The sequence below is a fragment of the Nomascus leucogenys genome, unplaced genomic scaffold, assembly GCF_006542625.1.
Source record: "Nomascus leucogenys isolate Asia unplaced genomic scaffold, Asia_NLE_v1 001328F_41687_qpd_obj, whole genome shotgun sequence".
Classification (NCBI taxonomy): Eukaryota; Metazoa; Chordata; class Mammalia; order Primates; family Hylobatidae; genus Nomascus; species Nomascus leucogenys.
The window spans coordinates 6,779-12,752 of NW_022097739.1; positions in this window are offsets into that span (position 1 = coordinate 6,779).

Below are 5,974 nucleotides of genomic sequence, written 5' to 3' on the forward strand. Positions count from 1 at the left end.
GTAGTAACTACACTTCAAGTGCTCGTATGGCCATTCTGTTATTCGTTTTCAGTATTCAATAAATTACACGAGCTATTCAACACTTTACTATAAACTGGGCTTTGTGTTATATGAATTGGCCCAATTTTAAGCTAATTTGTAAGTGTTCTGAGCATGTTTAAGATAGGCTAAGCTATGATATTTGGTAGGTTAGGTGTACTAAATGCATTTTCAACTTAGGGTGTTTTTAATTTGCAATGGGTTTATCAGGACATAATCCTATCATAAGTCAATGGATGTCTATATTTTAAAAAACAATAACTGAGAATTTTTTAGAAAATAATTAAAGATATCAACCTACAGACCCCAGCAGCTTAAAGAACCTCAAGCAAAATAAATAAGTCTTACTCATACCCCCACTGCCCGACACATACACACACAAAGTAAAACCACTCAGACCCTTCATACAAAACAAAATATAAACAGAAAATTTTAAAGGCAGCCAAATGAAAAAAAAAAGACCTATTACATATAGAGGAATAAACAATTAAAGGACATTTCTCATCACAAACTTTGCAAGCTATAAGATAATGCAGTGACATTTATAAAGTATAAAGCGTTGACAGGAAAAACTGTAAACCTAAATTTTATACCCAAAGAAAATTTTTCAAAAATATAGTGGAAATAGACTTTCAGACTAACAAAAACTAAAAGAACTCACTACCAATAGACTATACTATAAAAAAAATGTTAAAGGAAGCTCTTCCCACAGAAGGAATAAAGTATCTGAAAAACCTGAAAAATCAGAAACCTGGACCTGCAAAAAGAAAATACAACAAAAATGACTGACATGAAGACAAACAAAAAGGCATTTCTTTTATTTTTAATAGTTCTATAAAGTAACTGACCCACCTAAGGTAAAAATGGCAGCAACGTACTATGGGATTGCAGCATAAAACTGAAATCATAATAACAACAACATAATACAAAAAGAGAAAAGAATATTGTTAGCTATAGGATTTTTGTAGATGCCTTTTATCACTGTGAGAAAGGTCCCTTCTATTTCTAGTTTGCTGTGAGTTGTTATCTATGAACAGACGTACATGTTGTCAGATGTTTTGTGGTTATGAATAAGATTATATGATGTTTTTCTTTAGTCTGTTGATATAGTGAATATATTGGTTGATTTTGAACATCAAACCAGCCCTTGCATTCTTGGGAAGAAACCCCACTTGGTCATTGCTGTATTACCCTTTTAATATATTGCTAGATTTGATTTTGTGATATACTGTTTGAGAATTTTTTGCATCTATAATATTCACATGAGATACTGGATCTACAGTTTACTTTAATACCTCTGTGTGTGTGTGTCACATAGGATTAATGCTGACCTCATAGAATGAGCTGAAAAACTGCTCTTCTTTTTTTTCTGGAGAAGTTTACATATAAATCGATATTAAATATTTGGTAGAATTTGCCGGTGAAGTAACTTGGGTTTGGAGTTTTGTTTTTTTCCTTTCCAAGTTTTAAAACTTTGCATTTTTTTATAGATACAGTTCTGATCCTTCCCCTTCCCTCCCCACTCACCCTCCTTTTCTTCCTTCCTTTCCCCTTCCTTCCCCTTTCCCTTCTCCTCCCTTCCTCCTCTTCTTCCCTTCCCCTCCTTTCTTCCCTTCCCCCTCTCCTGTTTTGTCTCCTTCTTTTGGAAAAAGAAATTGGTTTTATTTCTCTGGCACAGAGCAATATACGAAGGTGGCTATCTCCTGACTCCATACATCTCTTACATAAAGATGTCCTTCAAATATGTCCAGTTACCTACCACATTTCAGTGTTAGAGAATTGCAGTTAGCAGATGAAGCAGCTCAGAAGATTCTTAAAGACTTTTTGTGGGGAGGAAGTTTTGGGTCAAGTGGGAAAAGATGAGACCCAAGAATGAATGTTCCATCCTTCCCGGGGAAATCTAAATCCCAAAGGTTTTATGAAGAAAGGCACCTCTCTGAGTGACCTTTGAGAGGAAGAGCCCGACTTACTGTTTGTATGTAAGGCTGAGGCAGATGGGAGGATGGGGTAACACAGCAGACTGCAGACTCAAGGCAGAGAGTGAAACGCATATAGGAGAGCTGAGGGGACTGAAAGAGACTAGGGTCCAAGTTCATTAAATCCCACTCCTTCCCAAGTCATGAGCAGAAGCACTCCTTCCCAAGTCATGAGCAAAAGCTCTCCCTCTGGGACTAGTTTTTCCAGGAACTATCTTCGCTCCAGGGCACAGAAAGGATAAACGAGGCAAAAATCTTACAGGTACGAAAGGTGGAGAGTTAAAGGAGCAGACCAAGAGAAATAATAAACATTTCTTGGATTACAGTACTTTTGAAGCCATATGCCATGATTGTGGAAGAGAATAAAGCTATCACTTGCAATTCCTAGGATCAGGAACCAGGCAAGGATGCCTACTTTACCCATTACTATTCAGCTTTGTAATAGATGTCTAGGCAATTGCAGTAAGGCAAGAAAAAGAAAAGGATCACACAAATAAAACCATCCTCTGCCTCAGGAGAAGGAGCAGGAAAAGAACAAAAATAAATAAATAACCATTCTCTATACAGAAAAATAAAACTCATCTCTATTTACTAGTGACATGATTGTTTATAAGGTAAATCCCAAAGAATCTATTAAAGTATATTTTAAAGCTACTAGAATTAATTAATGAAGTTAGAAAAATCACACGGTAAAAAGTCAATATAAAAATCAATTGAGGAAGGCTGAGGCAGGAGAATCACTTGAACCCGGGAGGCGGAGGTTATAGTGAGCTGTGATCGCACCATTGGCACTCCAGCCTGGGCAACAAGAGCAAAACTCCATCTCAAAAAAAAAAAAAAAAAAAAAGAAAAAAAGAAAAATCAATTACATATTGCACAACAATGCAAATGTTGTTTTTAATGCCACTGAACTGCATACTTAAAATGGTTTAAAATGGTAAATTTATGTTGTGTACCTTTTAGCACATTTTTTTTAAATGATAGTATCACAAAGTTTTCTAGAAGAAACAAAATGTCCTGAGACAGCTGAGAATTTAAGTCTTTATTAAAGGTTTTTTTAAAAAATCAAATGTATTTATATATACTGACAATGAACAATGGGAAACTAAAATTTAAAATACAGAACTACCAAAAACATGAAATAGTATAAATTTATCAAAATACATGCAAGATCTGTATGCTAAAAACTAGAAACACCAATAAAAAAAATAATTACATAAATGGAGAGATATACCATATTCATGGATTGAAACACTCAATACTGTGAAGATGTCAAATCACTCAAAATTTATAATCCCAATTAAAATCCCAGTAGATTTCATAGAAATAAACAAGTTGATTCTAAAATTTATACAAAAAGGAAAAGTAACTAAAACAGCCACAACAATTTTGAAAAGGAATAAAGTTGAAAACAACCTGATTTCAAGACTTTCTGTAAAGCCATAATAATGAACACAATGTGGTAGTACCCAAGACAGACACATAAATCAAGAGAACAAAACAGAATGTCTATAGTAGACCCACACATACATAATCAACTGATTTTCAACAAAGGTACAAAGTCAATTAATGAAAAAGTAGTCTTTTCAACATCCATATGGGAAAAAATAGACTTCAACTTATACCTCACAGCATATATAGGATTTAATTCAAAATCAATTACAGACTTAAAAGTACAAATAAAGTAAAACTATAATAGTTTTGGAAGAAAACTTAAGAGAAATCTTTGTGATGTTGGATTAGGCAAACATTTCTTAAACAAAATAGCAAATGCATGAACCATAAAAGACAAAATTAGTAAATTGTACTTCCAGATTAACAACATCAATTCTTCAAAAGATACTGTTAAATCACCGAAAAGACAAGCCACAGATAGAGAAAATAATTGCAAATGTATGGATTACAAAAGACCTATGTCCAAAACATGTAAAGAACTATCACAATTTAATAATTCAAAAAAACAACAAAAATTTTTAAATGGGCAAGGGATTTGAACAGCTAATTCAAAAAATACATATGACAAACACAGGGAAAGATGTTCAACATCACTTGTCATCAGGGAATGCAAAATAGAACCACAATGAGATACTACTATGCATCTATTAGAATGGCTAACAATAATAAAGAGACTCACAATACAAAGTACTCACAACAATGAGAGGCAATTTTGGAAAAGAATCTGACAGTTTGTTCCAAAGTTAAGTATACACTTAACCTTTGACTCAGTAAATCCCATTCCCATGTATTTATCCAAGATAAATAAAAAATTATTTTCCCACAGAAATCTATAGGCAAATGCTTATAGCAGGTTTATTCATAATCTCCAAAACTGTAAATAATTCCACTGATAAATATATAAAATGCATAATGGAGTACTGTAATACAGTTAAAAGGAATAAACTACTAATACATGGATAAATCTCAAATGCATTATGCTAAGTAAAAGAAGCCAGCATTCTTAACTGTAGAGACAGAAAAGAGGTAGTTATCAGGGGCTGGCAATGGGATAGGGTAATTATAAAATGGTAAATGGAAATTTTCTAGGATAATAAAATTCTGTATCTTGATCGTGGCTGGTGATTACGATACTATGCACTGTAAAAACTCATAAAACTACTGAATTTTACTGTACGTAAATAATACCTTCAATAAACCTTACTAAAAATAACAATTCACAATGATTTTATTCCTATAGCCAGGTCAGTTTCTCAAAATATAGAACCCATGTTTCCAAAATCACCTTTAGCAAGGAGTATTTGGCATGAACAATGTAGGATAATGGTCTCCACGCTAAACCCACTGAATCGGTCCTTTGGGTAGGGCTTGGAATCCTCATTTTTATAAAACACGCTATGTGATTCTAATACATACTAAAGTTTGATAACCTTTTGGCCAGAGTATATATCTTTGTTTTCTATTTTATTAAACGTGAATTTAAATGTTCTGACTATAGAAATATAGGTTAGAGGTATAAACAAATCACACAATATAATTTGACAATAAATTACACATTAAGATAAATGTAATCTAATATTATATATTAAATACCAGCATCTTTAAACATATTTCTTCTAAAAAAAAAAGTAGTACATAAATAGCTCACTCTTTACACACAAAGGAACAATAAATGAAATATATAGATAAAAGTATATGAAGTCATAAAAATCCAGACGAAAATGGGAATTTTTGCTTTGTAATAACACAGACATAAGAAAGGCTTTCTAAGGACTGAAATCTAGAAGCCATAACAGTGGGGGAAAAAAAATCCTTTAAATGATTACTTCGACGTTAACAACAAAAAAAATTAAACAAAATACGGCTAACATAGATATATATCTTTATAATACATATAACAAAAGGTGAATTTTCTTAAATCTACAAAGAGCTCTTACAAGTTGTCTAGATCAACAAACCAATTTTAAAACATGGGTGAAACAGTTTCTCAAGAAACAAAGAAATGACTTATAACCTCTTCCTTTAGTTTCTGTTTCTCCCACTCTTCAACCTCATTCTTTAACCTATTTGAATAGTAAAAGAGAATTTCCTACAACCACTTCTCCATCACCTTAGGTCTCAAGTGTCTCCATGTGTTCTGTACCAAGATTTCCAGAGAGGAGAATTCAGAGTTGTTATTATTTATAGCCAAAAACTGGATTCAATTTCTAAACAGTAAGTTTGAATTATTAATTTTTGGTCTTAGGAGGATCCACATTAATTCTTTCTGATTCGTTCTTTAATTTTGTCCTTATTAGTTTATTTTCCCCCTTTACTTGGGCCATGGAATTAATTGCAATGGCAAAATCCTGGAGAAGGATCCCTCTTGCAAAGGAGACATGGTGTATACAATGCTAGGATCTGTGATGAATTCATGTTTTATTGAGATTCTCAAAATGGAAAAATTATTATTCCCAAGGAATAGTTCTGCCTGAAGCATCCAGTTCTAGACTGGTTCAATATTA